The following is a 27,564-nucleotide window of genomic DNA, read 5'->3' as shown; positions in this document are numbered from 1 at the left end:
AGGCCTTAAGTTTTAAGCTTGGCGTTCCTAAGTTAGCTTAATTAGGTTGCCCTTTTGGGTGATTAAGCCTCCATTAAACTTAATCGGATTTTGCTTAGTTAGCTGCTCTCACGGCTTTGCTAAGAACTTTACCTTTTATAGTTTAGTCTCTTTAGCGTCCGCAAAGGTTTGGTCTGCTAGGAAAAGGGTATCGTCTATTTAGAGTCCAACGATACTAAGGCTATTTAATTAGGTATATAGGAGGCAGGGGTTGTAGGTTAACTGTTCCATTTTAAGTCTACTAACGTGGTGCTGGTGGTATGTCTTAAACTAGTAGTTCCTGGCTTCCGGTACTCTGTAAAGAGGTTTTATAACTTATAAAATTGTTCCTAATTATAGGTTAAGCTCATAGGGTGGTTATATAAAGATATCTCTACTTAGGTAGGTACTAGACTATATATAGGCTTATAAGATATCCCGTAAGTATAAAGCTACAGGTTTAATTTGCTGTAGGCTGGGTATAAGTGCAAGTATAATCCGTTAGCTAACTCGTTAAATTATAGGCAATTGCATAAGGACTAAGTCCTTTCCTTAGTTATTATAAGCTTATATAACAAGCCTTAACTTTTTAAAGGCTTTGTTAGTACTAGGGTGCTTAATTTTATTAATAAAGCGTAAGTTAAATATACGGACGCCTTGCGGAATATCCTTTTCTGCTATAACTATAAAGACGCCTTTTGTTACGGGACGGGGCAGTGGCTACAAGACGTATGTATTCAAGGAGTCTACAAGACGTTGCGCGATCGATCGTAAGGGTCGAGGGCGTAAGGAGGTGATATACCTACGCGTAGCTGACATAAGCTGTACGCGAGGTGTACGCGAGAGCACGGGGCTCTCCTATGGAGGCCCCTGCGGTNGGGTTCCGTAANACTACCCNCCCTCCTATAGAGGCGGAGCTCCGGCGACGCTGTGGTTACTATATATATATANAAGGGACACTTAGGGTATAGAAAAGAAGAAAAGGGGGGTATCGCTAAAGGCTTAAAACAACGTTATGTAATAAGGCTTGGTATCTGAGAATCCGACCAATTAAATAACTTTAACCGCCGGTCAAAGTTCCTGGATATCTTAACGATATTCCGGTTACGTAATCGCACTTTACCGCAATCTAACGGCAATTTAACGGCAATTTACCCCTACGTGGCAATGTACAACGGTTTAACTCTATAAGGGCTCCTATAGAGGATTAGGTATAAAATCTCTGCTTAGGCCCGGTTTCTATAGGTTTGCGTGGTGAAAGTCGCTAATTAGATCCTTTGCATTTTTGAAGTCTTCTTATAGTTGCCATTCTGGCTAGTCTATGTTAAATCCTATATATATAGCTCTATAGTAGAGCCGTCGTCCTCTGCCTTTGCTAAAGTATTTAGAGTCGATAATTTATTTAACGGTCCACTCCTCGTGGTTCTCGTCTTCGTTCTCGTCTCAGATTAGTACTGGTAGGGGTTTGGGCTATATCTACCCCAGTAAGGGGTTAGGCTGGTGAAGGTATAGTAGCTATGGGTGAAATATAGGCTATATCCCGCGGGTGGTTAGGGTAGGCGGGAGCTCTAGCTTGTATGCGGCTCCCCTATTAATAACTCGTTTAATTAGGTAGGGGCCAAGGTTCTTATAATTAAGTGACTTTATAGGCCTTTGCGTAGAGATATTGCGTACATCTAGCTATACCTAGTCGCCAATACGTATCTCCGGTGGTGGCGTTCTATAATAGTTAGCGAAGTAGGCCTGCTTTGCTTAAGCCTAGGCCATTTCTCCCTTGTAGTAGTTGAGTAGATTTTTTATACGGTCTGTATGCTGGTTGGTAAGTAGTATCTTAAGGCGTTTTCTATATGGTAGTTTCTTATCAATAGGTTCTAGTGGTTCTATGCCGGATTGGGGGTGATATCCCTTATTTGCGAAGAACGGGGTAAGTCCTGTAGTAGTTAAGACGTGGTTATTTGCTGCGAATTTACCTAGTAGGAGGTGATCTACCTAGTTATTTTGACTATAGGCGACTACCTATTGTAGGTACGCTTTTATGCTAGCATTAGCGTTTTCCGGTTGCCTAGCAGTTTCGTAGTAAAAGGATATAGATATCTTAACGGAGATGCTAAGGTGTTGGCAGATTCGTCTCTATATATCAGAGCCGAACTATGTGCCTTGGTCGGATGTAATTAAGTTAGGTAACCTATGTAATTGGTAGATTTCGTAGAGAAAGGCGTTAGTGATGTTGTTAACGGCTACGCCTTCGGTTAGGACGTAGTGGCGCTCTTTTATAAGTCGGCATATTATTATAAGGATGTTCTTATAGGTACGGCTATGTCGCTTATAGGGTGGTAGGTTAATAACGAAATCTATAGCGATATTTGCCTATTGTCATATAGGTACTGGTAGAGGGTATAGTAGTCCTTAGTACTTTATATTAAAGGCCTTAGCGCGCTTATAACCGTAGTAGGCGCCTATAAAGCGTTTAACTGAGTCTATTATTTTAGGCTAGAAGTAGTATCGGCTAAGAAGCTTATAGGTTCCTTTTTTACCTGGGTGGCCGCTTGATCGGAGGTCGTGGGCCATTTGGATTAGTTGCCGTTATAGATTTTCTAAGTTGGGGATAAATAGACGGCCTCTATAATAGAGCCTGTTCTCTTTTACTTTTAAGGCTGCTATATTAATTTGGCCTAAGCTTTAGAGTTTAGTTGGCAGCGTATAGGCGCTGGCGGTTTTTGCGGTAATAAGTTGATATAGTAATAGGTTAATAGAGGTGTTATATGCCGTGGTAATAAGCTTGTTGATTTTGGGAGGTGATTCTAGTTCTATAGTATGGAGCTAAGGTATAGTTAGCTCTATTGTAGGTAGTATACCTGGGGCCAAATTCCGTGCTTTTAGGATTGTCTATTGTTGGAACTGGTTGTAGGGGTCATCTTTAGACTAAGGAAGGTCTTGTAAGCGGCGTGTTAGGCTATTAGGCTTAGTACCTTGTACTCCTGGCCTGTATGCGATTTTGAAGTTAAAACTAGAGAGGAACTTGTTCTAGCGTACTTAGTGTTAGTTTAGCTGTTTTATAGTTATAAAGTACTTAAGGTTGCGATAATCCGTAAAGACTTTAGTTAGCTAGTTAGGTTCTGCTAAGGAGAGTTCTGGTTAGAATTCCTTAAATACTTATACGATTGCAAGAAGTTCCTTATTATAGATTTTGTAGTTACATTCTTATAGTGTAAGCTTAGATAAATAGAATGCGATTGGGTGGAGGAGACCGTCGTCGCCTATTTGGGAGAGGACGCCTGCGTTAACGTAGTCTAAGGAGTTAGTCTTAAGATAGAGTTATCGTCCTAATATAAAGTGAGCTAGGATAGGTGCTTTGGTAAAAGTATCTTTAAGGTCTTAGAACGCCTTCTTATATTTAGGCGTCTAGATAAAACGTAGATATGTTTTTCTTCCTTTTATAGAAAGGCCCTTCGTTCGCATCATTGCTGTAAGTGGTACTATAATACCTAAGAAGTTGTATATAAATTTTTAATAGAAGTTGGCAAAACTAAGGAAAGCTTATACGTCTTTAATGCAGTTAAGGGTTTGCTATTTAGTAATTGTGCGTACCTTCTTAGAGTCTATACGGATACCCTTAGTAGTAATAATTAGTCTAAGGTATTTTACTTCTGTGACTAAGAATTTGTACTTCTTTAAATTAATGTAAAGTCCTGCGTCCCTAAGGCGCTGTAGGACCTTTTAAACGTGCTTGGTATACTTAGAAGGGTTATTGCTATAAATAAGTATATTGTCTAGGTACGCAGAGCAGAAGTCATTAAGGTAGTTCTGTAAGGCGTTATTAATATAGCTTTGGAAGCTGCCTGGGCCGTTATATACGCTAAAGGGTATAATAGTATATTTAAATTGGCTAAAGCGCAATGCAAATGCGGTTTTCTATTCGTCACCTTCTCGTATTTGGAGGCGGTTAAAGGTGGCGATAATATTAAGCTTGGTATAGATTTTGGCTTGGCTAAGCTGCTTAAGAGTCTTACGTATAAGTGGTACGGGGTATTAGTTCTTAATTATAATAGCGTTAAGTCCTCTATAGTTAACGTAGAATTAAATACCTCCTCCTNGCTTCTTAGTAAGNAGGATNGGGGCGGCTGCTAGGGATATGCTGGGGCGAATAAACCCTTTGTTGAGGTGTTTGTTGATATACTTTTTAATAACTAGAAGTTCGTCTTTTAATATTAGGTAGGGTCTCTTATAGGGTGGCGTTTTTCCTTATTTAATATTAATGGTATAGTTATTAGGTCGATATAGGGGGAGTATATCTACGCTCTTTTGTGAGCATATATTAATAAAGTTATAGTACCTCTTAGGGAGGAGCTTACGGAGTTCCTCGTTAGTAAGTTCTTTTTTAAGCTTTATAAACTTCTTAAAGTCTAAAGGTGAAAGTCCGTAGAGTTCTACGGGGGCATTATTTTTTAGGAGGTCGACTATGTCTATCCTGTTACTGTAGAGGACGTGGTCCTGTTCTTTATTAAGCTTATATAGTTGTAATTGAAAGGCTGCGGTAACGGTCTAGCCTTTCCTACGTGCTATGCGGTAAAAGGCCGCGGCACTTACATAGTAGTAGTTGGTCGTGGGTAGGGTAATAAGGGGTTCCTTGGGTTGGTATCTTAGGGAGTAGATAGAGGCGGCTAGGCTATGTCCTAGGCAGGTCTCTCTACAGTATTTAGAGTTAAAGGTTGCTTCTCTCTTTTTCTAGTTAATGGCGGGGTTGTATTATTCGAGCTAGTTTATTCTAAGGATAATAGGGTAGTTAGTAAGTGGTATAATATAGGCCTAGAGTTTTTCCTGGTGCCTATTTATGTCTAGGTGGAGTTGTGCTATATAGGTAATCTTCTGTGCGGTATAACTACCGTCGGCGAGTTATAGGGCGCGGGCTTTAGTAAGGGGTAAGGTAGGTAGGTTATAAGTACGCACAAATTAGGTATCTATAAATTTATTAGTAGCTCCGCAATTAATTATAGAACGGCTTTTATATTGTTTTTTAGCAGTAGTTCCTATTATGGGTAAAACTATCTGTTTCCGTCCATTTATTTTTACTAAGTTATCTATTAAGCAGGCCGATATGTAGATCCCCTTATTGTTAGGGCGTCCTAACCTGTGACTTAGGGCTAGGACTTGGCGTTTTCCGTTTCCGTATCTAACTCTACCGCTATTACTGCGTCTTCGTCTTATACGGTAGTGGCATATAGCGACGTATTTGGTGTTTAAGGTACTAGGTTAGGTGTTAGGCGGCAGCTACTAAACCTAGCTATTAGGCAGTTTGGGCTATAGCTATAATAGCCTTCTTAACAACATCTATAGCAACGCTTTAGCTTTTAGAGTAGCTCGCGTTCTCCGTCTAGTAGCTTTTACGGGAAGGTTGGTATAGAAAGGTCGATATTAGGACCAGTAGTATTGCTTAGGGTAGTAGGTGTTAGTAGTTTAGTAGGTCCGGAGGGCTTCTATAGGGAGGTCTTCAGGCAGGGGTTTACAGTAGCGATCTAATTTAGTCGTTATTTAATCTTCCGTATAGCTGCTACCATATTATAAACATTATTATAGTTGTAGCTGGCGGCTGCGTAACTAAGGCGATAAATAACTTTTTTAAGGAGATCTTCCTAGTCTTTAGTATCGTCTCGGGCGAGAGCTCTGGTATATTTCTGGAATTTAATATAGAATTTGTTAAATAATTTAGTAGGGCTTATCTTTAGGGCACATAGTTTAGCTTAGTTGGTGGCTAGTAGGTCGTGGTTACGGTATATTAGGTTAAGATTATTAAGGACTTCTTAGTGGGACTGCCACTTCTAGGGGCTATTGGTCTCCCATTAGGCGAAGAGTCTATTAAATAGTGTACCCTTTGTTCGCCCAATAATGTAGCTAATCTTAGTATCTTCTATAGGAAAAAGGCAGGTGCTCTAAGTTAGTTTCTTGCGGATTTGCATCTTCTAGTGGCTGTATTCTTTGCGGTCTCCCTAGAAAACTGGGGGATTAGGGTAACGTGCATTAGACCCTACGGTAGTAGCTTAGGTTTAGTCGTTATAGCTTTCATCGTCGCTTTAGTAGGGGTTTCCGTTAGGTAAGGCTGCTTAGCGCTAACTCTCTATTAAGCGTTAAGTAGGTGAAGTTGCCGGGGGCGTAAAGACTTAAGTGGCGTTATATGCAGTAGAGAGGTGTCTGGCGTTATTACGAATATGCTCGTTAAGCTAAGATTATAGGTATTTAATTGTGCCTTCTCTTTTAGTAACCGTAGCAATAAGTGCAATCTTAGCCTTCTTTAACTGTTGGACGTCGCGTTTAGACACGCGGAGGTTGTCTTTGGTTTCTTAACGCGTGTTATTAGCGAGCGCCTCGCGAGCTTATAGGTCTTAGATAATATCGCGATCTTAAGCAGCACACATCTCGGCTTATGTAAGCTTTAGGTGGTAGTTCTATAGAAGGCGGTAGTATTTATTAGGTTCTTGTGCTACCATTTTTACAAACGTCTCGGCGTCTTATATTTCGATTTTAATGGGTAATAACCCTTCCGCTTACTTATCCGTAGTTATATAGTTAATAAAAGATAAGACATTGTTAGTGTCTATCTCCTTAGGGGTTAAGGCTAGGGCTGATAAATCGAATTCTCCTAGGATTAATTGGCGTTGTAGGTTAAGTATAGGTATTGGATTGTTCTTTGGGTTTAATATAGTGGCTAGTAAGGAATATCGTCTTACTATTATAGGTTCCTTAGAAGTATAAAGTAAGGTAACTCGTAGGCACGCTGCTTTTAGCAGCGCCTGTAGTATTACAGAGACGTAGAATTGGTCGTAGGCTAGGTATCGGTGGTAAAAAGGCGCAACGTAATGTCATGGGACGGGGCAGTGGCTACAAGACGTATGTATTCGAGGAGTCTACAAGACGTTGCGCGATCGATCGTAAGGGTCGAGGGCGTAAGGAGGTGATATACCTACGCGTAGCTGATATAAGCTGTACGCGAGGTGTACGTAAGAGCACGGGGCTCTCCTATAGAGGCCCCTGCGGTGGGGTTCCGTGACACCTTTCTTAAGTAGTCCGTTAATCTCTTTACGTCGTAAGGCCGTGAACGGGGCTTCCTATACTAGAACTAATATATCCGTATACAGAGATTGCCTTACGGGTATACCTGCGGAGCTTGCGGATATGCTTATAGAGCTTACGGATATGCCTATGGAGGTTATATAGTTCTCCGTTATAGAGTTCTTGTTTACGGAGTGCTTCTAGGGGCGTCCTTAACCGCGCTTTATAGTCGGCTTAATAGGTTTAATAAGTTCCTTAGGGACTTCTAGGGTAGACGGGGGTGCTTCTAATTCGTCTGGTTTGGCGGTTGCTTCTAGTTCGTCTAGCTTAACGTCGTAGGTGTTTTTAGGCCAAAAGTAGGGTTTTACGGACGTGCTTCTAAACCTAGTTGGCCCATTAGGGAGCTATACGTAGTACGTCTCGTTTTCCACAGCTAGTAAACGGTAGGGTCCGGTTTACTTGCCGCTTTTACGCCATATAAGGACTTTAGAGTTAAGCGGGAGGTCGTATACTAAGGTTGTGTTAGGTCCGTTGCGGTAGTGTAGGGCGTTATTAACAGTTTGTTTAGCCCGTAGTTTAACTATCTCGGCTATTACCTTCCGTATTATAGCTGCTCGTTCCGTAATAGACGGGGCAGGAGGATCTAAATTGCTTATCCTTAGGTAGGCTCCGTAGACTAAAAGGGTAGGTACTAGTCCATCTGGGCCAGCGGTGTCGTTAATAGCTTTTACGGCCATTTATAGAGCTAGTTCCTTTTAGGTGTTTTTATATTCGTCTATAATAATCTAGTAAGCTCTTTATAAGGCTAGGTAAGCTCGCTTAATAAGCCCAATAGACTAGTACGCCTTAACTAGAACAGCTTTTGTTAATATAGCTATAGCCATAGCATACTGCTAGAATTCCTTACTAATAAAGTTCCTACCGGCGTTGTGGGTGATATACGTAGGGGGTCTAACGTATATATTAATCCAGTAGGTCCGTAGAATATCCTAGGTGTACTTTGCGGATATATTTTATAACTAACGGGCGGCTTAATAGTGGGTTACCTTATTAATTATATGTAGTACTAGGCTGCCGTTAATATACATAATATCTATATACACTAAATGGTTAAAGTTAAGATCCTTATAAAGGGTAAACTTAAATCGGCCTGGAGAACGTCCATATTTCTGGCAGTAGGAGCAGTATTTAGTTAAGTGGTTAATTACCTTTCTATTAATGTCGTCGTGTCTAGAGCGTTTAAGGACTCTATACAGCTTTTCGGCTAACGGGTGGCCGAAACGGCGGTGTAGGCGGTAGATCTTAGTACTAGTAAGGTAATATGGGTTATAGTTAAAAGACTCTTAAATATACGTCCGTAAGGTCTCTTCCTATATAAGGAACGGGTATCCAAATCGTCGTGTAATTGGTAGGGTAATGTGTTTACTTTCTAGGGCAGTTACTGGGCTAATTAGGGTGTCCGTAACGTTATTGTAGTATACCTATAACCTGTCCATATCTACAAGACAGAGTAGGAAGGGGGTGTCTACTTTTACTATGTGGAATTTAACTAGGCCAATTGGAGTCTTAACTATAATTAATCTAATTAATGCGGTTAAGCCAATGCTGAACTAGACGTTTACGGCCCTAGTCTGCGTAGTATTAGTATCCGCATTATTATTTATGGTGGCCTTATATATAAGGTATTGCCCATAGCCTACGGTAAACTTCTTAGAGGCACCTATGTTAATTATAACGCTATAGAATTCCTTGGGGGTATAGCGTTCTATAGTAATATATGCAAATGGGTCCTATTTATAGTCCGTAATGTCCGTAACGGGGGTACTTACGGAATAGTTTTTGGGCGTAACTAAGTGTATAAAGGAACGGTCGGCTAATATGGTTGTAATATTAAAGGCTTAGCTGTCCGTAAAAGGTCNNAAAGTNGTTAGGAATNTNTCTNAGGTCTCTTATTCCTAAGCGTCTAATTTAAAGTTAATTATAAGGGCTTCTATTAACTTATTAGGGGGCTCTTCTACTTTCTCTCCTTCGTATTCTAAAATAAACTGGTTAATACGGTTATTAAGTCTCTTCCTAGACTTATTACGTTCTTCCTGGGTATACCTTATAGACTAACATCCTTCTTTACCGCATATAAAGCACTTCTGGCTAGTTTGTCTGTGGGGGTATATTTTCGTACGGGGGTTGCTATGGGGGTTACGGGTAGGACTTGGTTGGTATAGGTGCTGCTAGCAGTAGCGGCGGTCCGTAAAGTAGACGTCTAAGTCTATTTGCGGATATTAAATATCTATAGTAAAGGCTTAAGTGTTGCCTGGTGGGTTTAAGACTTTGTACATTATAATAGAGGAGCGTAGATCGTTAATAAGGCCAGCTAAGGTATCTATAGGCTTGTAATAGGCGTACTTGTAGGGCTCTACTTCCTAACAGGCCGTAATAAGTTTATTATACAGGAAGTCGTTTGTTTAAAGCTTGGCGTTAAGGCCGTGCTATAGATGCCGGAGGTCCTTAATAAGTATTTGCAGACACTCTATAATTGATTTTTCGGTATTCTTGTTAATTACGGTCCGTAGCTTAGTCGCATTCTATTAGGTAAAGATATTACGCTTATATTCTAGTCCTTTAAAGTAGTTATATGTAGCTTTATATAGCTTATTAAAGGGAACACTAAGGGGTTTGTTTTTAAGGTTGGTATAGTAGTGGTTAAGGGCTAGGCCGCGTAGTATGGTTAAGTAGGCTTGGCTAAGTGCCTATTTAGGAATATTAGCCTTCTAACAGAGGTCCGTAAAGATGGTTAGTTTAAAGTTAAAATTATCGTTTTTACCGCTGTATTTAGACTTGTCGGTATAGAGCTTAGCTAGGTTAGCTAGCTCCTTACTATAGGTCTTTACTTAGGTAGGTTGCGGATCTATAACTTGCGGATTTGTAGCTTGCGGATATATAGCTTACGAATTTATAGCTTATGGATATATGGCTTGCGGATCTATAGCTTGCGGATATATGGCTTACGGATCTGTAGCTTATGGATATATAGCTTGCGGATCTATGGCTTAAATAACGGAAGTAATCTGGTCCGTATTTTGGGTTATAGGGGTATTATAGTCTATAGCTTGGGTATTAGGTATATTTTAGCCAGTAAGGTTAGTTCTAAAGCCGCTTATATTTATAGGATGAATTTAATTAAGTAGGTTAGGTATAAGGCTAGCAATTACATTAAGTTTAGGATAAGTAAAGAGTTCCTTAGTAGTGTTATACTCGTCTAGGAGTTCTTCCTTAATCTATTCTGTTTAGTCCTCCTTATGTGTTATATTATATAGGGACTGTGCAATAGTAACTCGTTTATTCCTTTTAACCCATACGCCTTAGTTACGTAGGAGGGTCCATAGGTTGCGGATAGTGGTAGGGTTGTATACTTTAAAGATAGCCTCTGTAAAGTCCGCGAAGTCCTCCTAATATTGCTTCTATAGGTTAACGTTTATAAACTTAAAGTATCCGTACTTAAGGGTTTTAAATTTAATATAGTTGTTAATATTAGGTATAGACGTAAGGTTAACTCTCTACCTCTACTTATCCTAATCTTTATTGACTTACTTTCTAATATCTGCTATGCTTATATAGGGTAGTACATAGCGGGTGGAAGGGTCTTATAGTTGTCCGTAAAGGTGGTTAATAGGTCCGTAACGGTTTATAGAAGGGTAAGAGGTCTCTATAAGGGGTTAGAGAGGAGGCCGGGGTATTAAGGTAGGGTGTAGTAAGGGTCGGGGTTTAAGGTAGTCGCGTTAACTACTAGTACAGTGGTTAATATATCTAATTAAGGTGGAGCGTAAACGTCTTCTAAAACCAGGGTAGATTTAGGGTAGTTCTAGATAAGGTGGAGCGTCAGACATCTTCTAAATCTAGAGTACTTTAATTCTCTTTAACTAAAATAGGGGCTTACAAGGTGGAGCGTAAATGTCTTTTAAGCAAGTGCGTATTTCCTAATCTGTGCGCGCTTACTGATTAATGTTAGTACTAATTTAATAGTATAAGTTGTGTCTAGGGGCACGAAATACGTTTAGTATTGTATGCTTATTTAGACGGTGGTAACTGACTCTTATATTAAAGCAGACTACGGGGTCTATATACTAATGCGCCTCCCCTAATTAGTTAGTGCCTTGTAAGCAGATGGTTGGTATACTAACGCGTAAGTAGTGGTTGGTACACCGAACGCGTAAACGTGTACTTGGTGTACTAAGCGCGTAAGCACGCGGCTTGTACAATTGGTGCTGTAATCAGACAATAAGTATTATTCTATAATTATATTTATAATATTAGTTTAACTATCTATCTTTAGATAAAATATAGTTAAGAGTTATATTTATATACTTAATTATTTATATAAGGCTTACTAGAAGTCTAAAACGAACTAGCTTCTATAGTTAAATATTATTAAATTAGAAAGTCTGTATAGCTTAAAGACATACTTAATAAAATATTTAGCTACTAATATTATATTAATTAAGTCTATAAGAATTATATATCGCATTTTTATAAAATAGTTAATAACTACTATAATATTTATAAACCTATTACTATTAGGTAAGTTAACTATAAAGTTAATTAAGATATCTTACTATCTTTATATTAGAATTAGTAACGGTTAAAGTACTTCTTACTTCTTTATATAAGAGGTCTTCTTATATACGCATATTCTATATACTTAAATATATTTTTATATATAGTTATATATTATAGGCCAGTAATATACTTATTAAATAATCTTATAGGTCTTTATATAGCTAAAATGCCCTACTATAGGGGAATTATATATAAATTTAAGTATCTTAAATTATAAGGGTTTAGAATTTAGGACTATTATCTTCTATTAATAGTATAACCAATTATTACAGATTTTGTATTTAGCAAGTATAATATCCTTATATTACTATTTCCCTATTTAAATTGCTTTTATTATATTTACTATCTAGGGGTTATTCTTATATTTATACTCTATTAATTTATTAATTTTTATATCCTACTTATTAATTTCCAATTTATTCCTGTATAATTATAGCACCTGTTATACCAAACGCGTGCTTACGCGTTCGGTACACTAGGTACGTGTTTACGCGTTTAGTGTACCAACCACTCGCTTACGCGTCTGGTGCACTTATAAAGCACTAACTAATTAGGGGGGAGGTGCATTAGTATATAGACCACGTAGTCTGCTTTATATAATTAACAGTTACTATCTAAACAAGCATACAATACTACATATATTTCGTGCCCGTGGATACAACTTACTCGTGCTATTAAGTTAGTACGAATACTGATTAGTGAGCGCGCATAGATTAGGAGATACGCACTTACTTAGAAGACGTCCAACGCTCTACCTTACAAGCCCCTATTTTAGTTAAAGAGAATTAAAGTACTCTAGATTTAGAAGACGTCTGACGCTCTACCTTACCTAGAATTACCTTGAATCTACCCTAGTTTTAGAAGACGTTTACGCTCCACCTTAATTAGAGATATTAACTACTATACTAGTAGTTAACGCGACTACGTTAAGAACACAATTATACTAAGAACGCGACCACTATACCCTACTAAAATACCCTGGCTTTCTCTCTGACCCCTTACAGAGACCTTTTACCCTTTTACGAACCGTTACAGACCCGTTAATTACTTTTACGGACCGTTATAGAGACCTCTTACCCTCCTGCGAACTACTACGGACCTATTAAGACCCTATAGAGACCCTCTTACCCTTCTACGAACCGTTATAGGCCCGTTAACCGATTTTACGGACCCTTATAAGACCTCTTCCACCCGCTATGTACTACACTATACTATATAGTATAGTAGATATTAGTAAGCAGGTTAATAAAGGTTAAAAGAAGTAAAGATAAGGAGTTAACGTTACGTCTATAGATGACGTTAATAACTATATTAAATTTAAAATCCTTAAGTACGAATACTTTAAGCTTATAAACGTCGACCTATAGGAGTAATACTAGGAAGACTTTGCGGACTTTATAGAAGCCATCTTTAAGGAATGTAACCCCACTACTATCCATAACCTACGGACCCTTTTACGTAACTAAGTCGTATGGGTTAAAAGGAATAAATGGGTTACTGTTATACGGTTTTTGTATAATATAATACATAAGGAGGATTAAACGGAATGGACTAAGGAAGAAATCCTAGACGAGTATAATACTACTAAGGAACTCTTTACTTCTTCCAAACTTAATATAATTACTAGCCTTATACCTAACCCTCTTAACTAAATTCGTCCTATAAACCTAAGCAGTTTTAGAATTAATCTTACTAGCTAAAGTATACCCAGTACTTATGTTACGGACCGTAATACCCCCGTAACCCAAATTATGGACTATAATACCCCTGCGAACCAAAATATGGACTAAACCCCTCCTATTATTTAAACTATAGATCCGTAACCTATATATCTATAACCTATAAATCCGCAAGCTATAGACCTATAAACTACCTAAGTAAAGACCTATGGTAAGGAGCTAGCTAACCTAGTTAAGCTCTATACCGACGAATTTAAGTATAGCGGTAAAAATAATAATTTTAACTTTAAACTAACCATCTTTACGGACCTCTATTAGAAGCCTAATATTCCTAAATAGGAGTTTAGCTAAGCCTACTCTACCATACTGCGCGGCTTAGTACTTAACTATTACTATACTAACCTTAAGAGCAACCCCCTTGGTGTTCCCTTTGATAAGCTATACGAAGCTATATATAACTACTTTAAAGGACCGGAATATAGGCGTGATATCCTTACTTAATGGAATGCGACTAAGTTACGGACCGTAATAGATAAGAATACTAAAAAATTAACTATAGAGTGCCTATAAATCCTTATTAAAGACCTTCGCCACCTATAGCACGGTCTTAATACTAAGCTTTAAATGGACAACTTCTTATATAACAAACTAATTACGGCCTGCTAGGAAATGGAACCCTATAAATACGCCTGTTATAAGCCCGTAGACACTATAGCTAGCCTTATTAACGATTTATAGTCCTCCATTACAACATATAAAGCCTTAAACCCGCTAGGTAGTACTTAAGCTTTTATTATAGACCTGCAAAATCCGCAACCTAATTTAGATGCCTACTTTACGGACCGCCGATACCGCTAGCAGTATCCGTATCGACTAGGTTCTACCCGCAACCTCTATAGTAACTCCTGTACAAAAGCATATCCCCGCAGACGAACTAGTTAGAAGTACTTTATGTGTAGTAAGAAAGGATATTAGTTTATAAGGTATACCTAGGAAGAACGTAATAAGTCTAGGAAGAGACTTAATAACCAGATTAACTAGTTTATTTTAGAATATAAAGAAAAGAAAGTAGAGGAGCCCCCTGACGAGTTAATAGAAGCCCTTATAATTAACTTTAACTTAAATGCTTAGGAATAGAAGACCTTAGAGATATTCCTAACTACTTTTAGACCTTTTACGGATAGTTAAGCCTTTAATACTATGACCGTATTAGCCGACCGCTCCTTTATATACTTAATTATACCCGAAAACTGGCCCATAAGTATACCCGTTAGACCCGTTATAGACATTATAGACCGTGAACAGGACCTATTTATATATATTACTACAGAACGCTATACCCCTAAAGAATTTTATAGCGTTATAATCGATATAGGTGCCTTTAAGAAGTCTACTGTAGGTTACGGATAATACCTTATATATAAGACTACCGTAAATTATAATACGGATATTAATACTATGCAAGCTGGGGCCGTAAACGTCTAATTTGGCATTAGTTTAACCGCATTAATTAGATTAGTTGTAGTTAAGACCCTAATTAGCCTAGTTAACTTCTATATAGTAAAAGCGGACACCCCTTTTTTACTCTGTTTTATAGATATGGATAGGTTATAGGTCTACTACAATAATATTATGGATATCTTAACTAGCCCCGTAACTGCCCTAGGAAGTAAGTATATTACCCTACTAATTATACAACGATTTAGACACCCGTTCCTTATATAGGGAGAGACTTTACGGACCTATATTTAGGAATCTTTTGACTATAACCCGTGCTACCTTACCAGTACTAAAATCCACCGTTTGTACCGCCGTTTTGGCTACCTATTAGCTGAAAAGCTATATAGAGTTCTTAAACGCTCTGGATATGACGATGTTAATAGGAAGGTAATTAACCACCTAACTAAATACTGCTCTTTTTGCTAGAAATACGGACGTTCCCTAGGCAGATTTAAGTTCACCCTTTATAAGGACCTTAACTTTAACTACTTAGTGTATATAGATATTATGTACATTAATGGCAGTCTAGTATTATATATAGTTGACAAGGTAACCCGCTATTAAGCCGCCCGTTAGTTGTAAAATATATCTATAAAATATACTTGGGATATTTTACGGACCTGCTGGATTGATATATACCTTAGACCCCCTAAGTATATTACCTATGACGCTAGTAGGAACTTTATTAGTAAGGAATTCTAATAGTACGCTATGGCCATAGCTATTTTAACAAAAGCCGTTCTAGTTAAGGCGCACTAGTCTGTTGGACTTATTAAGTAAGCTTACCTAGCTTTACGGAGAGCTTACTAGATTATTATAGACGAGTGTAAGAATATCTAAAAAGAACTGGCTTTATAGATGGCCGTAAAAGCCGTTAATGATACTACTAGCCCTAATGGACTGGTACCTACCCTCTTAGTCTACGGAGCCTACCTAAGGATAAGCAAACTGGACCCTTTTGCCCCGTCTGTTATAGATCAAGCAGCTGTAATATAAAAGGCAATAGCCGAAATAGTCAAATTACGGGCCAAATAAACTGTTAATAATGCTCTGCACTACCGTAACGGACCTAATACAACCCTAGTATATAACCTCCCGCTTAACTCTAAAGTCCTTGTGTGGCGTAAAAGCGGCAATTGGACTGGACCTTACCGTCTATTGGCCGTAAAAGATGAGACCTGCTATGTATAGCTCCCTAGCGGACCGACAAGCTTTAGAAGCACGTCCGTAAAACCCTATTTTCGGTCTAAAAATATCTATAACGTTAAGCTAGACGAACTAGAAGTACCCGCTGAATTAGATAAACTAGAAGTACCCTTACCTACCCTAGAGGTCCCCTAGAAACCTAATAAACCTATAAAACCTGCTGTAAAGCGTAGCTAAGGACGCCCCTATAAGAACCCCGTAATAGAGAATTACCTAACCTTTATAGGCACATCCGTAAAGCAATCTCCGTTTGTGGATATATTAGTTCTAGTATAGGAAACCCCTTTTACGGACTTATAACGTAAAGAGATTAACGGACTACTTAAGAAGGGCGTCTTTGCGGTTATAACGGAGAGAGACGTTCCGTAAGGCGTCCGTATATTTAACTCGCGCTTTATTAATAAAATTAAGCACCCTAGTACTAATAAAGCCTTTAAAAAGTTAAGGCTTGTTATATAAGCTTATAATAACTAGGGAAAGGACCTCGTCCTTACGCAATCGCCTATAATTTAATGGGTTAGTTAATGGATTATATTTGCGCTTATGCTGGGACTATAGCAAACTAAACCCGTAGCCCTCTACTTACGGGACATCTCGTAAGCCTATATATAGTCCAATATCTACCTAAGTAGGGACATCTTTATACGGCTACCGCTTAAGCTTAATCTGCAACTAGGAACAATTTTATAGGTTATAAAACCACTTTACAAAGTGCTGGAAGCTAGAAACCACTAATTTAAGATATACTACTAGCATTACGTTAGTAAGCTTAAAATGGAACAGTTGACCTATAACCCCTACCTCCTATACAGCCTATTAAACGGCCTTAGTATTATTAAACTTTAAATAGATAATATCCTATTCTTAGCAGACTAGACCTTTACGGACGCTAAAGAAACTAAACTATAAAAGGCTAAGTTCCTAGCAAAGCCGTAAGAGTAATTAACTAAGTAGAATCTAATTAAGTTTAATAGAGGCCTAATTATATAAAAGGGTAACCTAATTAAGCTAACTTAGGAACGCTAAGCTTAAAACCTAAAGCTTGTTATAGTAAAGCCTATAAACCTTACTAGTTCCCGCGGAGAGACCCGTAAGACCGTAAATATAAAGGACTAATACGCTGTATAGCGTGTAAGAGGCGCCTATATTGCCATAGTTTGCTAACCCGAATTTACCTATAACTTATCCTTTGCGGCCCAGGCAGTAGATCCGTAAGAAAAAAATATTAAGCAGTTTAATAAGCATATTTAGTGGCAAATTGACAATACAGTAAGGGAATTTACTTTTATACCACTAGACCTAAATTCCCTTGGCCTACTAGCATTTATAGACGCCTCCTTTACTAATAATAAAGACCTATTATTATAAATTAGCTTTATAATTGTACTTACGGACCGCAATTAGGACGTAAATATACTGTATTAGTCTTTAATTAAGTGCAAATAAGTAACCCGTAGTGTACTAGCTTCTAAACTATATATACTAGCTTATGGATTTAATATAGCAGCTGCAATTAAATTAACGGTCTAGAAGATTCTATAACTGGAGTAGTTACCCCTAGTTTTATATACCGATTTAAAGTCCCTTTATAACTGCCTAGTTAAACTAGGTACAATATAAGAGAAGAGACTTATAGTCGACTTAATGTGCTTACGTTAGGCCTATAAACGACGTAAGATTATAAAGGTTAAATAAATTAGTAGCGAAGACAATCTAGCGGACGCTATAACTAAGGTAAAGCTATATTAAGCCCTTAAAACCTTAATTAATATAAATAAGCTTAACCTAAAAGTTATAAAATGGGTAGAATGGGACTAATAGAGCACCTATAGTATGTCTACGGCCCGTTAGAAGGCCGTACGGCTCGTTATACGGTATAGGTAGAAAACGGCGGAAAGCTATGGTGGAACTTAGTAGACTTACGTAACCTGCCGAATTTTGTAGGGTGGTTAAATTAACCAATCACGATTTTCCATCCCCGGGATAGAAAATTGCTATTGGTTCGCTTAGTACTAGCGCCTTAGCGGCCCTCAAAATCTGACTTATGGCTCGTCTACTGCCCGTTAAAAGGCCGTACGGTTTATTTTACGGACTATAAGCAGAACTTACAGCTAGCTTGGGGTACCGTTTAGAAGGCAGCCTAGACAGCACCTTAGGGAGATTTCCTATATATTTTCCTTTATATTTTATAGTTTTATTAAAGCAATTACGGAGGCTGTATATAGGTGGTTTCATTTTTCAAGTACTACTAGTGTATAATTATAGCACCTGTTATACTAAACGCGTGCTTACGCGTTCGGTACACCAGGTACGCGTTTACGCGTTTAGTGCACTAACCACTTACTTACGCGTCTGGTGCACTTATGAAGCACTAACTAATTAGGGGGGAGGTGCATCAGTATATAGACCACGTAGTCTGCTTTATATAATTAATAGTCACCATCTAAACAAGCATACGATACTATATGTATTTCGTGCCCGTGGATACGACTTACTCGTGCTATTAAGTTAGTACGAACAATTCCTATTAAGCTCCATATTTAAAAATATAAGGCGTAGTTTCTTAAAGTATTTAGGGGGTAGTAAAATTCGCGATTAATTTATAATCTATTTATTAGAGGCATTTATAAGTAAGTCCTATAATTATTATATTAATAAATTAGGCTTCTAATTAAGTTTACTAGATTAGTATATAATCTTAAAGTTAAATTATAAAAGGTATTCGGCCTAATAAATTTAGCACTATATTAATTACTTTATAGTTATAAAGTACTATAGGTTTTTATAGTCTATTAATATATATATTAGGAATAACAATTCTTTAAGTTCTAAACGCTATTATTTAAAGCATTTAATAATTATAAGTATATATCTTATAGTTTAATTTAATAGGGGTAAGTTTTTAAAAGAGAAAGACTACTAGGCATAGCTTACTATTCTTATTATATTATAATAATACTCCTCCTAGTATATAATTAGATAAGTTTATTTTAATAATATATTTAAGATCTAAATTAAAGTAGGTAAGAATTAAAGCAGTTATAAAATAGTATTTTAGGTCGTTAAAAGCTTATTTATATTTAATAGTCTATTTAAATCTTATATTCTTCCTTATTAAGTTTACTAATAGCTAAATAATTTTTAAGAAGTAATTAATAAATTAATAGTAGAAATTTATAAATCTTAGAAATCCTTAAATATCTTATATACTACTAGGATTTTCCTAGTTTATAATTATAGCGATTTTCTTAGGATTTATTTTAATTCTATTATAGGATATAATTAGGCCTAAGTACGTAACTTTAGACGTATAGAACTTATATTTCTTAATATTATATTATAAGTCCGCGTCTTATAGGCGTTTAAAAACCATTTAAATATACTTCTAATACTTAAAAAGTAAAAATAAGTAGATTAAGATATTATTAATATACGCGGTAATAAATATATTAAGGAATTCGCAAAGCGTATTATTAATATATTACTAAAATATACTAAAACCGTTTTTTACACTAAATAATATTACTTAGTATTTAAAAGTCCCTATTATATACGGAAAGCTATATACTTTTTATCTCCTTTATAAGCACGGATTTAATTAAAGGCAGTAACTACGTTAAGCTTTATAAAGTATTATACTTTCGCTAAATAATTAAGCGTTTCTTAAAATAAAGAAATTAGATATTAGTTTTAAATTATAATTATATTTAGGGCTTAATAATTAATATAGAACCTTAAGCCTTCTCTAGGTTTCTTAATAAATAGTAATTAACTAAGGTAAATAAATCCTTTCTCTAGGTGCTCTTTAAGGTATTATTATATTATAAGTAGCTCTTCTTATAATATACCGTATAACGGGCCAAACTTTAGTATTATACTAGGTTTAAGTTCTATTTTAAAATAATACTTATCTTAATATAGGGGTAGTTAGTTTATAAATTATTTCTTAAATATATTAATTAGATTATAATATTCTTTAGGTATAAGAGTGTTGGTTACACAAGGGGGATATCACATAGCTACGGTTCGTAGATAGTATAATAATTATTATTCTTATTAATTGATTCTTATAAAGAAAGGGGGAAGGCGAGGAACCTTAAGTTCCTCGCTACGGTAGTGCCGCGGCAACACGTAATAATATATAACGACCGCTTGCCTTATTCCTAATACTAGCAACTCTTCTTTTATAGTTACCATCTATATATACTTATAGATTGCCATTATATAAAGATACAAAGCTAAGGAAAAGAAGAAGATAAAAAAGGATATTAGGTTTAACGAGAATATAAAGGGAGTCGCTAAGGCGCTAGTAGTAAGCGAGCTAATAGCGATTTTCCATGCCGGGCATGGAAAATCCTAATTAGCTAGCAGAAGTTAGGGTCGGCAGAGTATAGTAGGAATTTAGTAGGTAGTACGCCCTAGGAAACTGTGTCGTTAAAATAGGGTTGCGGAGCTAGCGGAGCGTAACTGGATACGGCTAGCTCGAGCAAATAGGAACGACAGTCGACCAATAGGAATGCTCTTAAATTGCCTTTGTCATCGCATCTGCCGGGTTATCTTAGCCACTAATCCATCGAATCCCAAAGAGTTCTTAATGCTCTACGAGGACCTCCACAAGAACCTCTGCAAGGACCTCCATAAAGACCTCCATAAGGACCTCCACGAGAACCTCTACGAGGACCTCCATAAGGACCTCTACGAGAACCTCTGCGAGGACCTCCATAAGGACCTCCACAAGGACCTCCATAAGGACCTCTATGAGGACCTCCACAAGGACCTCTATGAGAACCTCTATAAGGACCTCTGCGAGGACCTCCACAAGGACCTCTACGAGAATCTCCACAAGGATCTCCACCAGGACCTCCACGAGGACCTCTATAAGGACCTCCACGATTGCTTTATAGTTGATATTAATTATACCCTCTACCGTATTCCAATTCCCTACTAAACTTCTTCTCCTGATCTTGCTATGGCAGGGTTTGGAGGTTATTAGATCTCAAAGCAAGGGGATCTTACACTTGCTTACGTTGCGGGGGTTATTGCGGAGGTTACTGCGGATGTTACCGCGGAGGTTGCTACGGATATTACTGCGGAGGTTGTTACGGAGGTTGCTGTAGAGGTTACTACGGAGATTACTGCGGAGGTTGTAGTTACTATAGAGGTTGCTTTAGAGCTTATTACAGAGCTTAAGGCACAGGTTAAGATACGGCAGCCTAAGGAACTTAAGGTGTTTAATAGCCTAAGGTTATCTATAGTGTTGCTTATAGCTATCCATTATTAGGATTCCCTTAAGAGTTAAACTTCTTTTAGTGCTCAATCTCTTATAGAGTCCATTCGTGCTCTTCTTCTACGTTAAGGACTTGCTAAATATTATCTCTAATAGTACCCCCGTTTATAGGGACAAATACTCCTTTCTCCTAAAGGAAGTCTTAAAAATCTCAAATAATATAAATATTACCAAGTGCCCAGGTATTAGCAGTCCATCCCATAAAATCCTCCCTAAAATATTCCCACAGCTATAAATCGGCGTAGTATCTACTTCGGTAAAATAGAATATAGTATAGGAGAAAGCTATTAACTTGTTTTGCGGTATAAGTTGTTATATTAAGGGTAAATTCGTCCTAATTTTCGTTAATAAGTTTCGCGTACGTAGCTACCCCTAGTAGTAAGGAGTCTTTCCAGTTGTTTAACGTAACTATGGCCATATTTTCGGCTTACGGCTATATTATTAGGTGTCGTAATAGAGATTGTAGAGTTATAGGAATTGTCGTTTAGTACGCGTTTGTGATATATACTTGTCGTTTAATACGCGTTCGTGGTTTGGTACGCGTTCAGACATATATTTGCAATTATAGGGCTTAGGACCAGTTCTAGCCTTAAATCGCGAAGACTTATAAAGCGTGTTGTTCTGCGTAATAGACGCAAGAATCTATAATCTTAGAAAGGCTCAGAACCAGTTCTGGCCTTTTAGATCCTTAGATTTGTAGAAGAGTTCTATTTAAGGTTTAGGACTAGTTCTAACCTTAAAAGACAGCTTCCTCTAGCACAAGTAGCACTAGTATAGTGGCTCATCTCTTCTTGGTAATACCTAGCTGCTCTATAGTATAACAGTAAAGTTAACCACTAATTAGTGTTGGACTCATAAGGGGATATCACGTAGCTACGGTTCGTAGATAGTATGATAATTATTATTCTTATTAATTGATTCTTGTAAAGAAAGGGGGAGGGTAAGGAACCTTAGGTTCCTCGCTACGGTAGTGCCGCGGCGACATGTAATAATATGTGACGACCGCTTGCCTTATTCCTAACAAAGAGGTTAGGGGTTAATATATTACTTTAGTTCCAACACCCTTTTAATATCTTTTAGTATTATAGTAAAGATTTTATAGTCTTATTTTCTTACTAATAAATAAAAGGGTATAGCTTATACTATATAAATTTTAAAGGGTTTTAATATATTATCTTTACATTCTTTACTATAATTAGTAGTTATAACTTTATTATATTAGTTTAGGGTTTATAGTAAGGGTAATTTATATTATATTAAATTTAAATAGTTATATATATATTTATAGGGTAAGTGGTATTTTAAGTAAATAACTTTAGTAGTAGGTTATACGGAATTTTAGTGTTTCTTTAACCTAGCTAATTAAAAGGTTATATTATTTTAGCTATCCGTATCTAAGTATTACCTTATAATACTTTAAGGGTATTATAAATAAGGAAATATATTTAAAGTATTTACTTATCCGTATCTTTATAAGAGTATAGTATATTAGTTTACTATATATTAAAGGCTTACTATTAAAGCCTTATAGGCCTTAGGGCTTATTAAGTTTTTTTTAAATTTAAGCGTTAAGTTTTTATGTAGTTTATATTAATAAAGCCTATACTAGTAGCTTCGCTATCTATAAGGATTTATACTTTCTTTTATTTTTTAAGTATTTAAATTTTGCTAAGTATATTAAGGGAGTTATATTATATATTAGCGCTAAAAGAGCCTAAATACTTATACTTTTCTACTTTTTATCCTAAGGCGCAACTTAGCCCTAAAATAATTTATTTTCTAAATTAATTAAAGATAAAATACTTTATAGTAACTAAGTATAATTTATAAAATAAGTATAACTTAAGGACTAAGAGGAGCTACGGCGGACCTTTTTAAAAGGGTAAGTTTAGTAATTTCTTTAAATATATCCCTTTTTACTATATCTAAAGTATTCTCTATTTACGGCTTATATTTTTATTTATTAGTTCCTAAGGGTATATAGGATTAAGTAGTATTAAGGTTTATAGGGTTATATATAAGGCTTTTAGGTCTTAAAGACGGATCGCGCTTTAGGGTATATACTAGTTTTATAAAGTTTTAAATATAAGGTATAGTTAGCTTTAGGAAATAAGTCTATTTATTATATTAAAGGTCCTTATTAATTTATTAATATATTATAGCAAATTTAGGTAAGTCCTTTAGTAGTTCTCTACTTACTAACTATACTCTAATTTTATCTAAAATAGCTTAATAGAGAGTAGTAACTCTAGTAGCTTTATTCTAATTTAGTTTATTAATAAAGCTTAAATTTTTTAAAAAGAAGCTAGTAAAGTCTTAGTTCCGTTATTATAGGTTTTTAAGTTTAGTAATAGCTATATATTTACAGCTAGTGTTATTATATATTTATTCTAGTAAAGAGATAAAGATTTTAAAATTAATAAAGGTGCTATTATAGAAGAATAGGTCTATAGTTTATATAGCGTCTTTACTTAAATAAGATATTCTATAGCTAATTTTACTAGCTTTAGTAGGGTATTAGTTATAGTTTATTAAAAGTTTAAGATAGTGTTGGTAATATAGGGTAAATCACTAATACTACTTAAGTAGATACAGTAATGGAAAAGCTTGTTGTATTAAATAGGGGTAGGTGAGGAACTTAAGGTTCCTTACTACGCTAGTGCCACGACAGTATATAACGGTAAGTTGCCTTATATAATGGTAATTTGCCACATATAAGGGTAAATTGTCTTATTCCCGACACTAGCAACTCTTCTTTTTATAATTACTATCTATATACAAACAGACCGTATACAGTAATACAACAGTGGGTAGAATATAGTAGACTTTAGTAGGTAACACGTCTTATTCTACTAACCCGGACTTCTACTAGCTAATTATAATTTTCCATCCCTAGGATAGAAAATTGCTATTAGCTCGCTTACTACTAGCGCCTTAGCAGCCCTTGCCGTATCTTTTACTCCCTTTTAACCTAACCTTTAACTTATATATATAGAGTATTTATATTAACGAACGTCTCTAGTGCCTTATTTAGGTTTGCCTTTATTATTATATCTACTAGGTTATCTTAGCTATTAATCTATTAAATCTTAAAGAGTTTTTAACACTTATAAAATTGCTATAGTGCTATAATATTAATTATAAGGCGCTTTTCCTTTATAGTACTAAGCTTAACTAAATACTTATAGAGGGAATATAAGTCGGTGTATACAATTATAGGGATAATGGGGAGTTTAAGTCAATCTATAATTATCTTTAAGGTAGTTCCAATTATAATTGCTATATTAACTCCGCCAACTATTCTATATATCTCTGACGCTAAAACGCTTTAAGTAACGCGTTTACTTTTAGTTAAGCTCTAATAGATAAGGTTACCGTAGATTATAAAGTTGCTCTCTCCGGTAGATTCGTTCGCGATAATAATCTTATATCCTAGCTAGGAGCTAAAATCTTTATTATTTATAAACTGTTAGTGTTATAGGGTAACTCACTAATGCTACTTAAGTAGATATAGTGAATGTTAGTTACAAAGCTTATTGTTTAAAATTAGGGGGTAGGTAAGGAACCTAAGGTTCCTCACTACACTAGTGCTGCGGCGACACGTAACAACATATAACGACCGCTTGCCTCATTCCTAACACTAGCAACTCTTCTTTTATAGTTGCTATCTATATATACTTATAGATTGCTACTATATAAAAATATAAAGCTAAGGAAAAGAAGAAGAAGAAATAAAGGGGAAGAGGTAGCGTAGGTAGATATACGGGTTTATACAAAGATATCAGTTCCGCTTACCGCTCTTAGCCAAGCTAATAGCAATTTTCTATCCCGGGGATGGAAAATCCTAATTGGCCAGCTCAATAAATAGTGTTAGTAAAACTCCACACTACTACCCAAATTAATTAGGCGCGGCACTCTTAGTAAGAATCTAACTAATTAGATAACTTTAACCGGCGGTTAAAGTTCTATAAGATCTTAACTTCTTTAAATTTCCCTCTTAACCTAACCTTTAACTCGCATATATAGAGTATTTATATTAATAAATATCTCTAGTGCCTTATTTAGGTTTGCCTTTATTATTATATTTACTAGGTTATCTTAGCTATTAATTTATTAGATCTTAAAGAGTTCTTAATGCTTATAGGACTGCCGAAGTGCTATAATATTAATTATAAGGCGCTTCTCCTTTATAGTACTAAGCTTGACTAAATACTTATAAAGGGAATATAAGTTGGTGTATATAATTATAGGGATAATAGGAAGTTTAAGTCAATTTATAATTATCTTAAGGGTAGTTCCAATTGTAATTACTATATTAACTCTACTAACCATTCCATATATCTCTGACGCTAGAACGCTTTAAGTAATACATTTACTCTTAGTTAAGCTCTAATAGATAAGATTACTATAGATTATAAAGTCATTCTCTCTAGTAGATTTGTTTGCTATAATAATTTTATATCCTAGCTAGGAGCTAAAATCTTTATTATTTATAAATAATCTATTAATAAATATGAATAGCTTAGCGGTAGGAAGATTAATAGGCACATAGAGTAGTCCCTAATTAAGATGGTTTATTTACTAAGAAAAACGCTTATTTAGGTTAAAAATATTATCCTTAATTAGTTTCTGGTATTAGGCGGCAATAAAGAGATTAAAGGAAGCTTTGGGTTAATAGATAGAAGCCATATAAGCTTTATAAGCGCGTTACTCCATATATCCTTGCTTTAGAGAATTAACGTTAATAATATTAATTTTTTTGCCTTAACCTTTCTAGCATAGGGCAATGGAATCCTTATTTAGGGAAATGATATATTTATTAAAGAGTAATAGTATTATTAAATTAAGTCTTTTCTTTGGCTTTATTATAAAGTTTACCTTTACTAGCTTATCTTCTTTAAGAGCTAAGAATTAGTCGTCTCCTAAGATAATTATATTGTCTATTTATATGCTAACAATTCTAAATAGAGTTCCTGTAGCTGTAATAAGAAAGTAGGGATTAAATATAGAAGTAGTTATTAAAAGCTTCTCTTTATAGTGCTTACTATAAGTAGCCTACTAATAAGTTCCTGCCTCTGTAATTCTATATAGTAGCTTAAGCATAACTATAATTATATCTTTGGGATATTGGTAGTAAATTTACTCTAAAAGGTATGCTAGTATTAAGCGCTAAAGGCGTGTCTCTAATTGGGTATAGGCCTAGGTGATATCTTATAAATAAACCACTATTCTATTCTTTATTAAGGAGGGAGCTAGCGTAATAATAACTCGCTAATTAGCTTATTAAATTATAGGGGATTATATAAGAATTACTTCCTTACCGTTATTATTATAACCTTAAATAACTAGCCTTAACTTCTTAAATAGGGTATTGGTAGCTTTACCTTTAATCTTATTAACTATTCTTAACCTAAATATACAAACCCTATTAAACTTAGTAGGGTTATACTTCTTAAACTTAAAGACTTCTCTTATAATAAGACCGTTAATTTCCTACTTATTAGATGCTTGGAAAGGAGCTCCTAGAGTTATAATACGGCCTTCCTTTTAGAGCTGTTTTGCGAGCTTAAAGTTAGCCTTCTCTTTAGCTGTTATAAAGGCCATTAACAGCTTAACTCTATTCTTAATAGTGGTAATAAGTTACTCTTTAAAATCGATAAGGTGTTAGCGGTTTTATAATCCCTTCGGGCGACCTCTACCGCGTCATAGTTGCGGCGTATCTACTATAGTTATATTAGGGTCGTAGTCGCCTTTTAGGGTATATTGATCGTGGTTCTCCTCTAGGGCATTTCCTAGGGTATCTTCTAGAGTATCCTATAAAGGCTTAGAACTATTATCTTTGTAGTAAGGCTTAATAATAGTTAAATAGAATTAAGTAGGTCTATAGGGCATCTAAAGAGTATAAGTTTAACCATTAATTGTAATAAGTTTATATAGGCCTGACTATCCTCCCTTTTTACGCCATACGCGTACCTTAGATTAGAGTGGCAGATTGAGCGTAGTTAAGGTATTTAGGCTATTTCTTATTCCTAGTGCGTTGTTAACCTAACGCGTAGCGTAGAGATGTCGCACCTCCTTTGTTACCTTGTGAATCGCCTCAGCTTATTATATAATAAAGGGAGATAGTAGAGAATCGTTAGTTATTTAAGGGTAGGCGCTAAAGACTAGTAATGTAGGTACGAGCCTATCTGGGCTAGTGGTATTATTAATAGCCTT

The sequence above is a fragment of the Cenococcum geophilum genome, assembly GCF_001692895.1.
Source record: "Cenococcum geophilum 1.58 unplaced genomic scaffold K441scaffold_1, whole genome shotgun sequence".
NCBI lineage: Eukaryota > Fungi > Ascomycota > Dothideomycetes > Gloniales > Gloniaceae > Cenococcum > Cenococcum geophilum.
The sequence above is the reverse complement of the archived record's forward strand: the minus strand, read 5'-3'. Positions refer to the sequence as shown.